Source organism: Megalopta genalis, unplaced genomic scaffold, assembly GCF_051020955.1.
Source record: "Megalopta genalis isolate 19385.01 unplaced genomic scaffold, iyMegGena1_principal scaffold0021, whole genome shotgun sequence".
Lineage (NCBI taxonomy): Eukaryota > Metazoa > Arthropoda > Insecta > Hymenoptera > Halictidae > Megalopta > Megalopta genalis.
Window position 1 is genome coordinate 165001 of NW_027476091.1, and position 12953 is coordinate 177953.

The window sequence follows — 12953 nt, forward strand, 5'->3', positions numbered from 1 at the left end:
GGGAAACATCGATTATTCCGATCTAGAAAGAGACAGAGATAGACGATCCGCGTTATGTTAAATATCTCCAGGTTACCGATTCCACAAAATTATAAAAAGTATACGGCTGTGTAGCGGGGATCAAAACGAGTAATTTCGTGTATAAAGTTTAATTAATCTCCCAATAGTTTGCCGGGAAACATCGATTATTCCGATCTAGAAAGAGACAGAGACAGTCGATCCGCGTTATGTTAAATATTTCAAGGTTCCCGATTCCATAAAATTATAAAAAGTATACGGCTGTGTAGCGGGGACCAAAACGAGTAATTTCATGTATAAAGTTTAATTAATATCCCATTAGTTTGCCGGGAAACATCGATTATTCCGATCTAGAAAGAGACAGAGACAGTCGATCCGCGTTATGTTAAATATTTCAAGGTTCCCGATTCCACAAAATTATAAAAAGTATACGGCTGTGTAGCAGGGATCAAAACGAGTAATTTCGTGTATAAAGTTTAATTAATATCCCATTAGTTTGCCGGGAAACATCGATTATTCCGATCTAGAAAGAGACAGAGACAGTCGATCCGCGTTATGTTAAATATTTCAAGGTTCCCGATTCCACAAAATTATAAAAAGTATACGGCTGTGTAGCGGGGATCAGAACGAGTAATTTCATGTATAAAGTTTAATTAAACTCCCAATAGTTTGCCGGGAAACATCGATTCTTCCGATCTAGAAAGAGACAGAGACAGTCGATCCGCGTTATGATAAATATTTCGAGGTTCCCGATTCCACAAAATTATAAAAAGTATACGGCTGTGTAGCGGGGACCAAAACGAGTAATTTCATGTATAAAGTTTAATTAAACTCCCAATAGTTTGCCGGGAAACATCGATTCTTCCGATCTAGAAAGAGACAGAGACAGTCGATCCGCGTTATGTTAAATATTTCAAGGTTCCCGATTCCACAAAATTATAAAAAGTATACGGCTGTGTAGCGGGGATCAAAACGAGTAATTTCGTGTATAAAGTTTAATTAATCTCCCATTACTTTGCCGGGAAACATCGATTATTCCGATCTAGAAAGAGACAGAGATAGACGATCCGCGTTATGTTAAATATCTCCAGGTTACCGATTCCACAAAATTATAAAAAGCATACGGCTGTGTAGCGGGGATCAAAACGAGTAATTTCGTGTATAAAGTTTAATTAATCTCCCAATAGTTTGCCGGGAAACATCGATTATTCCGATCTAGAAAGAGACAGAGACAGTCGATCCGCGTTATGTTAAATATTTCAAGGTTCCCGATTCCATAAAATTATAAAAAGTATACGGCTGTGTAGCGGGGACCAAAACGAGTAATTTCATGTATAAAGTTTAATTAATATCCCATTAGTTTGCCGGGAAACATCGATTATTCCGATCTAGAAAGAGACAGAGACAGTCGATCCGCGTTATGTTAAATATTTCAAGGTTCCCGATTCCACAAAATTATAAAAAGTATACGGCTGTGTAGCAGGGATCAAAACGAGTAATTTCGTGTATAAAGTTTAATTAATATCCCATTAGTTTGCCGGGAAACATCGATTATTCCGATCTAGAAAGAGACAGAGACAGTCGATCCGCGTTATGTTAAATATTTCAAGGTTCCCGATTCCACAAAATTATAAAAAGTATACGGCTGTGTAGCGGGGATCAGAACGAGTAATTTCATGTATAAAGTTTAATTAAACTCCCAATAGTTTGCCGGGAAACATCGATTCTTCCGATCTAGAAAGAGACAGAGACAGTCGATCCGCGTTATGATAAATATTTCGAGGTTCCCGATTCCACAAAATTATAAAAAGTATACGGCTGTGTAGCGGGGACCAAAACGAGTAATTTCATGTATAAAGTTTAATTAAACTCCCAATAGTTTGCCGGGAAACATCGATTCTTCCGATCTAGAAAGAGACAGAGACAGTCGATCCGCGTTATGATAAATATTTCGAGGTTCCCGATTCCACAAAATTATAAAAAGTATACGGCTGTGTAGCGGGGATCAAAACGAGTAATTTCGTGTATAAAGTTTAATTAATCTCCCATTACTTTGCCGGGAAACATCGATTATTCCGATCTAGAAAGAGACAGAGATAGACGATCCGCGTTATGTTAAATATCTCCAGGTTACCGATTCCACAAAATTATAAAAAGTATACGGCTGTGTAGCGGGGATCAAAACGAGTAATTTCGTGTATAAAGTTTAATTAATCTCCCAATAGTTTGCCGGGAAACATCGATTATTCCGATCTAGAAAGAGACAGAGACAGTCGATCCGCGTTATGTTAAATATTTCAAGGTTCCCGATTCCATAAAATTATAAAAAGTATACGGCTGTGTAGCGGGGACCAAAACGAGTAATTTCATGTATAAAGTTTAATTAATATCCCATTAGTTTGCCGGGAAACATCGATTATTCCGATCTAGAAAGAGACAGAGACAGTCGATCCGCGTTATGTTAAATATTTCAAGGTTCCCGATTCCACAAAATTATAAAAAGTATACGGCTGTGTAGCAGGGATCAAAACGAGTAATTTCGTGTATAAAGTTTAATTAATATCCCATTAGTTTGCCGGGAAACATCGATTATTCCGATCTAGAAAGAGACAGAGACAGTCGATCCGCGTTATGTTAAATATTTCAAGGTTCCCGATTCCACAAAATTATAAAAAGTATACGGCTGTGTAGCGGGGATCAAAACGAGTAATTTCGTGTATAAAGTTTAATTAATCTCCCATTACTTTGCCGGGAAACATCGATTATTCCGATCTAGAAAGAGACAGAGATAGACGATCCGCGTTATGTTAAATATCTCCAGGTTACCGATTCCACAAAATTATAAAAAGCATACGGCTGTGTAGCGGGGATCAAAACGAGTAATTTCGTGTATAAAGTTTAATTAATCTCCCAATAGTTTGCCGGGAAACATCGATTATTCCGATCTAGAAAGAGACAGAGACAGTCGATCCGCGTTATGTTAAATATTTCAAGGTTCCCGATTCCATAAAATTATAAAAAGTATACGGCTGTGTAGCGGGGACCAAAACGAGTAATTTCATGTATAAAGTTTAATTAATATCCCATTAGTTTGCCGGGAAACATCGATTATTCCGATCTAGAAAGAGACAGAGACAGTCGATCCGCGTTATGTTAAATATTTCAAGGTTCCCGATTCCACAAAATTATAAAAAGTATACGGCTGTGTAGCAGGGATCAAAACGAGTAATTTCGTGTATAAAGTTTAATTAATATCCCATTAGTTTGCCGGGAAACATCGATTATTCCGATCTAGAAAGAGACAGAGACAGTCGATCCGCGTTATGTTAAATATTTCAAGGTTCCCGATTCCACAAAATTATAAAAAGTATACGGCTGTGTAGCGGGGATCAGAACGAGTAATTTCATGTATAAAGTTTAATTAAACTCCCAATAGTTTGCCGGGAAACATCGATTCTTCCGATCTAGAAAGAGACAGAGACAGTCGATCCGCGTTATGATAAATATTTCGAGGTTCCCGATTCCACAAAATTATAAAAAGTATACGGCTGTGTAGCGGGGACCAAAACGAGTAATTTCATGTATAAAGTTTAATTAAACTCCCAATAGTTTGCCGGGAAACATCGATTCTTCCGATCTAGAAAGAGACAGAGACAGTCGATCCGCGTTATGATAAATATTTCGAGGTTCCCGATTCCACAAAATTATAAAAAGTATACGGCTGTGTAGCGGGGATCAGAACGAGTAATTTCATGTATAAAGTTTAATTAAACTCCCAATAGTTTGCCGGGAAACATCGATTCTTCCGATCTAGAAAGAGACAGAGACAGTCGATCCGCGTTATGATAAATATTTCAAGGTTCCCGATTCCACAAAATTATAAAAAGTATACGGCTGTGTAGCGGGGATCAAAACGAGTAATTTCATGTATAAAGTTTAATTAAACTTCCAATAGTTTGTCGGGAAACATCGATAGTTCGATCGCGCGAGAGAGACAGAGAAACGAACAGACTTCTTTTCGATTTACGGCTAAAATAAATTTTTCTAATTTTTTTCAATAACATATTCTTGCTTAGATAACTTTTTTACATAGGGATTAAGCATTTAGAACGATATAATGTTTAAAATAAGGGCACTTTACTCTTGACATTTTACGGTTTTTTCAATTTTCTGAAAAATCCTATCATTAGATTTTTTTAAAAATACGATATTCTTGCTTAACTAACGTTTCTACATAGGGATTAAGCATTTAGAACGAAATCTAATGTCAGAAAATGGCACTTTACTCTTGACATTTTTCGGTTTTTTCAATTTTCTGAAAAATCCTATCATTAGATTTGTTTAAAAATACGATATTCTTGCTTAACTAACGTTTCTACATAGGGATTAAGCATTTAGAACGAAATCTAATGTCAGAAAATGGCACTTTACTCTTGACATTTTTCGGTTTTTTCAATTTTCTGGAAAATCCTATCATTAGATTTTTTTAAAAATACGATATTCTTGCTTAACTAACGTTTCTACATAGGGATTAAGCATTTAGAACGAAATCTAATGTAGGAAAATGGTACTTTACTCTTGATCGGTACGTTGGGACTTTGAAAATATTCGGGCGTTCCAATCGCTCGTCTGTTGCATCATAGCGCGTCTCGGCGCAATCGAGCGATTCGCTCGACCCATTATTTTCGATTTACGGCTAAAATAAATTTTTCTCATTTTATTCAATAACATATTCTTGCTTAGATAACTTTTTTACATAGGGATTAAGCATTTAGAACGATATAATGTTTAAAATAAGGGCACTTTACTCTTGACATTTTTCGGTTTTTTCAATTTTCTGGAAAATCCTATCATTAGATTTTTTTAAAAATACGATATTCTTGCTTAACTAACGTTTTTACATAGGGATTAAGCATTTAGAACGAAATCTAATGTAGGAAAATGGTACTTTACTCTTGATCGGTACGTTGGGACTTTGAAAATATTCGGGCGTTCCAATCGCTCGTCTGTTGCATCATAGCGCGTCTCGGCGCAATCGACCGATTCGCTCGATCCATTATTTTCGATTTACGGCTAAAATAAATTTTTCTAATTTTTTTCAATAACATATTCCTGCTTAAATAACTTTTTTACATAGGGATTAAGCATTTAGAACGATACATTGTTTAAAGTAAGGGCACTTTACTCTTGACATTTTACGGTTTTTTCAATTTTCTGAAAAATCCTATCATTAGATTTTTTTAAAAATACGATATTCTTGCTTAACTAACGTTTCTACATAGGGATTAAGCATTTAGAACGAAATCTAATGTCAGAAAATGGCACTTTACTCTTGACATTTTTCGGTTTTTTCAATTTTCTGGAAAATCCTATCATTAGATTTTTTTAAAAATACGATATTCTTGCTTAACTAACGTTTCTACATAGGGATTAAGCATTTAGAACGAAATCTAATGTAGGAAAATGGTACTTTACTCTTGATCGGTACGTTGGGACTTTGAAAATATTCGGGCGTTCCAATCGCTCGTCTGTTGCATCATAGCGCGTCTCGGCGCAATCGAGCGATTCGCTCGATCCATTATTTTCGATTTACGGCTAAAATAAATTTTTCTAATTTTTTTCAATAACATATTCCTGCTTAAATAACTTTTTTACATAGGGATTAAGCATTTAGAACGATACATTGTTTAAAATAAGGGCACTTTACTCTTGACATTTTACGGTTTTTTCAATTTTCTGAAAAATCCTATCATTAGATTTTTTTAAAAATACGATATTCTTGCTTAACTAACGTTTCTACATAGGGATTAAGCATTTAGAACGAAATCTAATGTCAGAAAATGGCACTTTACTCTTGACATTTTTCGGTTTTTTCAATTTTCTGGAAAATCCTATCATTAGATTTTTTTAAAAATACGATATTCTTGCTTAACTAACGTTTCTACATAGGGATTAAGCATTTAGAACGAAATCTAATGTAGGAAAATGGTACTTTACTCTTGATCGGTACGTTGGGACTTTGAAAATATTCGGGCGTTCCAATCGCTCGTCTGTTGCATCATAGCGCGTCTCGGCGCAATCGAGCGATTCGCTCGATCCATTATTTTCGATTTACGGCTAAAATAAATTTTTCTAATTTTTTTCAATAACATATTCCTGCTTAAATAACTTTTTTACATAGGGATTAAGCATTTAGAACGATACATTGTTTAAAGTAAGGGCACTTTACTCTTGACATTTTACGGTTTTTTCAATTTTGTGAAAAATCCTATCATTAGATTTTTTTAAAAATACGATATTCTTGCTTAACTAACGTTTCTACATAGGGATTAAGCATTTAGAACGAAATCTAATGTCAGAAAATGGCACTTTACTCTTGACATTTTTCGGTTTTTTCAATTTTCTGGAAAATCCTATCATTAGATTTTTTTAAAAATACGATATTCTTGCTTAACTAACGTTTTTACATAGGGATTAAGCATTTAGAACGAAATCTAATGTAGGAAAATGGTACTTTACTCTTGATCGGTACGTTGGGACTTTGAAAATATTCGGGGGTTCCAATCGCTCGTCTGTTGCATCATAGCGCGTCTCGGCGCAATCGACCGATTCGCTCGATCCATTATTTTCGATTTACGGCTAAAATAAATTTTTCTAATTTTTTTCAATAACATATTCCTGCTTAAATAACTTTTTTACATAGGGATTAAGCATTTAGAACGATACATTGTTTAAAGTAAGGGCACTTTACTCTTGACATTTTACGGTTTTTTCAATTTTCTGAAAAATCCTATCATTAGATTTTTTTAAAAATACGATATTCTTGCTTAACTAACGTTTCTACATAGGGATTAAGCATTTAGAACGAAATCTAATGTCAGAAAATGGCACTTTACTCTTGACATTTTTCGGTTTTTTCAATTTTCTGGAAAATCCTATCATTAGATTTTTTTAAAAATACGATATTCTTGCTTAACTAACGTTTCTACATAGGGATTAAGCATTTAGAACGAAATCTAATGTAGGAAAATGGTACTTTACTCTTGATCGGTACGTTGGGACTTTGAAAATATTCGGGCGTTCCAATCGCTCGTCTGTTGCATCATAGCGCGTCTCGGCGCAATCGAGCGATTCGCTCGATCCATTATTTTCGATTTACGGCTAAAATAAATTTTTCTAATTTTTTTCAATAACATATTCCTGCTTAAATAACTTTTTTACATAGGGATTAAGCATTTAGAACGATACATTGTTTAAAATAAGGGCACTTTACTCTTGACATTTTACGGTTTTTTCAATTTTCTGGAAAATCCTATCATTAGATTTTTTTAAAAATACGATATTCTTGCTTAACTAACGTTTCTACATAGGGATTAAGCATTTAGAACGAAATCTAATGTCAGAAAATGGCACTTTACTCTTGACATTTTTCGGTTTTTTCAATTTTCTGGAAAATCCTATCATTAGATTTTTTTAAAAATACGATATTCTTGCTTAACTAACGTTTTTACATAGGGATTAAGCATTTAGAACGAAATCTAATGTAGGAAAATGGTACTTTACTCTTGATCGGTACGTTGGGACTTTGAAAATATTCGGGGGTTCCAATCGCTCGTCTGTTGCATCATAGCGCGTCTCGGCGCAATCGACCGATTCGCTCGATCCATTATTTTCGATTTACGGCTAAAATAAATTTTTCTAATTTTTTTCAATAACATATTCCTGCTTAAATAACTTTTTTACATAGGGATTAAGCATTTAGAACGATACATTGTTTAAAGTAAGGGCACTTTACTCTTGACATTTTACGGTTTTTTCAATTTTCTGAAAAATCCTATCATTAGATTTTTTTAAAAATACGATATTCTTGCTTAACTAACGTTTCTACATAGGGATTAAGCATTTAGAACGAAATCTAATGTCAGAAAATGGCACTTTACTCTTGACATTTTTCGGTTTTTTCAATTTTCTGGAAAATCCTATCATTAGATTTTTTTAAAAATACGATATTCTTGCTTAACTAACGTTTTTACATAGGGATTAAGCATTTAGAACGAAATCTAATGTAGGAAAATGGTACTTTACTCTTGATCGGTACGTTGGGACTTTGAAAATATTCGGGGGTTCCAATCGCTCGTCTGTTGCATCATAGCGCGTCTCGGCGCAATCGACCGATTCGCTCGATCCATTATTTTCGATTTACGGCTAAAATAAATTTTTCTAATTTTTTTCAATAACATATTCCTGCTTAAATAACTTTTTTACATAGGGATTAAGCATTTAGAACGATGCATTGTTTAAAGTAAGGGCACTTTACTCTTGACATTTTACGGTTTTTTCAATTTTCTGAAAAATCCTATCATTAGATTTTGTTAAAAATACGATATTCTTGCTTAACTAACGTTTCTACATAGGGATTAAGCATTTAGAACGAAATCTAATGTCAGAAAATGGCACTTTACTCTTGACATTTTTCGGTTTTTTCAATTTTCTGGAAAATCCTATCATTAGATTTTTTTAAAAATACGATATTCTTGCTTAACTAACGTTTTTACATAGGGATTAAGCATTTAGAACGAAATCTAATGTAGGAAAATGGTACTTTACTCTTGATCGGTACGTTGGGACTTTGAAAATATTCGGGCGTTCCAATCGCTCGTCTGTTGCATCATAGCGCGTCTCGGCGCAATCGACCGATTCGCTCGACCCATTATTTTCGATTTACGGCTAAAATAAATTTTTCTCATTTTATTCAATAACATATTCTTGCTTAGATAACTTTTTTACATAGGGATTAAGCATTTAGAACGATATAATGTTTAAAATAAGGGCACTTTACTCTTGACATTTTACGGTTTTTTCAATTTTCTGAAAAATCCTATCATTAGATTTTTTTAAAAATACGATAATCTTGCTTAACTAACCTTTCTACATAGGGATTAAGCATTTAGAACGAAATCTAATGTCAGAAAATGGCACTTTACTCTTGACATTTTTCGGTTTTTTCAATTTTCTGGAAAATCCTATCATTAGATTTTTTTTAAAATACGATATTCTTGCTTAACTAACGTTTTTACATAGGGATTAAGCATTTAGAACGAAATCTAATGTAGGAAAATGGTACTTTACTCTTGATCGGTACGTTGGGACTTTGAAAATATTCGGGCGTACGCGGCGCGCTCGGCGCTTCGAACAGCTCCGGTGTCCCCATTATTTTCGATTTACGGCTAAAATAAATTTTTCTAATTTTTTTCAATAACATATTCCTGCTAAAATAACTTTTTTACATAGGGATTAAGCATTTAGAACGATACATTGTTTAAAATAAGGGCACTTTACTCTTGACATTTTACGGTTTTTTCAATTTTCTGAAAAATCCTATCATTAGATTTTTTTAAAAATACGATATTCTTGCTTAACTAACGTTTCTACATAGGGATTAAGCATTTAGAACGAAATCTAATGTCAGAAAATGGCACTTTACTCTTGACATTTTTCGGTTTTTTCAATTTTCTGGAAAATCGTATCATTAGATTTTTTTAAAAATACGATATTCTTGCTTAACTAACGTTTTTACATAGGGATTAAGCATTTAGAACGAAATCTAATGTAGGAAAATGGTACTTTACTCTTGATCGGTACGTTGGGACTTTGAAAATATTCGGGCGTTCCAATCGCTCGTCTGTTGCATCATAGCGCGTCTTTTTTTTTTTTTTTTTTTTTTTTTTGTTTAAACGTGGGGGAAATCTGCTGGTCAGACACCCCCGTCCCGCCCGAGGGGCGGGGCGGGGGTAGTGCGGGTTTTGACCCGCTAAAACCCCCACGGCGGCCTAGGGCGCTGGCGAGTAGCGGGGGAGCCACGGGAACTCTTACAGAACACAACCGCGGCTCCCCCTCGCCTGGCCGGCCACCAGGATGGAATGGCGATGGCCGGCCGCGTCCCGGGGGGGAGATTTATACTCCCCCCATGAATCATCTTGCTTCGGCGGTGCGGGGGACCGCACCCCACACCGCCTCGTCACTCCCACTTTGGGGAGGACAGCTTCAGTTGGGGGGGGGGGGGGGTTGGCGGGCGGCGGGCAATTAAACCAGTAATCTGGTACACCCGCCGCCCGCCTATTCTCATCTGCTCGGGTAGGGGGGCTCTAGGCGTGGGCGCACACGCCGCACCCCCCGCTCACGGCGACCCCGCTCGGCAGCCTCCTTCTGCAGCATCACCTCTTCGCAGAAGGCGATGGCTGCCGCCCATTTTCTTGGGCTCTCCAGCATGGCCCCAACTAAGCTGGAGAGAGCGAGGTCGCGACCAACTTCCCGTCTTAGGACTCGGCGCAGCACTGAAAAGGCGGGGCATACCTCCAGTGTATGCTGCGCCGAGTCCTCCTCCGCGCCACAGTGGTGGCACACCGTCGTCGCTTCCCGACCGATGCGACACAGGTACACACCGAAGCAGCCATGCCCGGTGAACACCTGCGTCGCACGGTAGGTGAGCCTGCCAAACCGCCTCTCCCGCCACGAGGTGAAGTGTGGCAGGAGAGCCCCAGGGACGCGCTCGCCGGCATGGGAACAAAGCTCCGCATGCCATCTGGCGAGCGCTAGTCCCCGGGCCTGGAGTTCGAAGCCGTCGACCGCCTCCCGCTCCGGCGGGTCCCCCCGAGCCCGGCCAGCGATGCATATGCGCCTATAGACATAGGCGCGCATCGCCGCCTGCAGCTCGAAGGGAATTTCTCCCGCCAGAGCAAGCGCCGCCACGGTAGACGCGGTGCGGTAACCCCGTATGAGGCGAAGGGCCATTTGCCTCTGAAGCCGGCGCAACAACAAAGTGATGCGCCGGCTTGCCCTCGCGGACGGCCCCCAGATCGGGGCGCCGTACAAGGCCATGGACCGCACCACGCCCAGGTATAGGCGACGCACCATGTTATCCGGTCCCCCGAGATTGGGCAACAGGCGGCCGAGCGAGGCCGCCGCCCTCTCAACTCGGGGGACGAGGCGGCCGAAATGCGCCCCGAATCTCCAGTGGCTGTCGAGGATCAGTCCGAGATACTTGATCTCGGACTTCACCTCGACGCAGGCTCCTCCAACCCAGATCCACGATCCGGCCGGTGGCCGCGACCGAGGCCGTCCAAACCAGACGGCCTCGGCCTTCTCCGGGGCCATCTTCAGCCCCAGATCGTGGATCTTCGCGACGACGGCTGCCACCGCAACCTCCGCTCGTCGGATGGTCCTCTCGAAGGTGTCCCCGACGGTGACCACTAACGTGTCGTCCGCATAGCAGACGACAGTGGCACCGTCGGGCAGGGAGGCCCTCAGGACTGCGTTATATCCCAGGTCCCACAGGAGTGGTCCTAACACGGACCCCTGTGGGACCCCGCAGTCCACTTCCCTCCGTATCGTCCCGTACCGGCCCGGGTATTCCACCCACCTGTCCCGCAGGTAGGCCCCGATCACCCGCCTCAGATAGGGAGGCACCTGGTGTTCAACCAGGGCCTCCCTAATGGCGGACCAGGGCAGGGTGTTAAATGCATTGACGATGTCGATCGACACCGCCAAACACACCCCGCCCCGTGCCACGGCATTGTCCGAGAGGGACTTTAGACGGTCGATTGCGTCGACCGTCGATCGCCCCTCCCGGAAGCCGAACTGGCAGTCCGCCAGATCGGGGCCAACGCGGGACAGGTGCCTGGCGAGGCGGGCAGCAATGATCTTTTCAAAGATCTTGCCCACCTCGTCCAGGAGGCAAATGGGCCGGTACGCGGAGGGAGAATCCGCAGGCCTCCCATCCTTCTTTAAGAGGACCATCCGACTTCTCCTCCAGAGGTCCGGGAACACCCCGGACCTCAGGAGCCCGGAGAAGAGGCTTCTGAGCCTCCCGCCCAGGACGCTCATGGCAAGCAACCAGACCCGGCCGGGGATACCGTCCGGCCCCGGGGCAGTATTCTTGCCCCGAAGCCATTTGACTACCCCGGCCATTTCCTCCGGCGCGACCTCCAGATCCGGGGACCACTCATGTCCCTCTAGCTGAGGGACGGGCCGGGACGCCTCCCCGCTGACGGGGAATAGCGCGTCCACGACCCGTCCGAGCATCCCCGGATCCAGGCTTTCCGTCAGAGGGGGCGCCCAGGGACGTAAACGTCCCATCGCCATTTTGTATGGGCGCCCCCACGGATCTCGGTTCAGAGACCCGAGAAAGTCGCGCCAGGCCTGGCTCTTCGCCTGCCTGATGGCCAGCTGCAGGGCGACCACCTTCTCCCTGTATCGCCCATACAGCCGGATAGCCAGCTCCACGTCGGAACGTCGTCGTCGACGGGCGCGGGCGTACTGGCGTCGCGCGCGGATGCACTCTGTGCGTAAATCCGCTATCGCGCGCGACCACCAGTACACCGCCTTCCTCGGGAAGACCCTGGCCCGGGGCATGGCGACGTCGCAAATCGACGTCATTGCGCCCCGGAACCAATGGGCCTCCCTTGTCCCGTCGACTGGCCCGGCCGGTGTTGCCGGCCAGGCCACGACGTGGGCTGCCGCCATCAGAGCGTCCCGGTCGAGGCGCTTCAGCGCCCACCGTGGCTGAGGCGATCCCTCATCAGCGGGGCGACGTCGGGGCGTCGATGGGGCGGCGGAGAGGCCGAGAACAATGTATCTGTGGTCGGACAGCGTCTCGACCTCCTCCGCCACCCTCCACCCCGTAATACGGCGCACGGCCGGGGGCGTTGCCCATGACAGGTCAACGATGGACCCCCCGTTATACCGCACGCACGTATGGACCGAGCCCGTGTTTAGAAGACAGAGTCCGAGTCCCGCCGCCCAATCAAGCACCTCCCGGCCCCTCGGGTCCGTCCTGGGGGAACCCCAAGCTGAAGACTTGGCGTTGAAGTCCCCCAGGACCAGCACCGGACGCGGCTGGCAGCGAGAGACGCATCTCCCCACCACGTCCAGATACT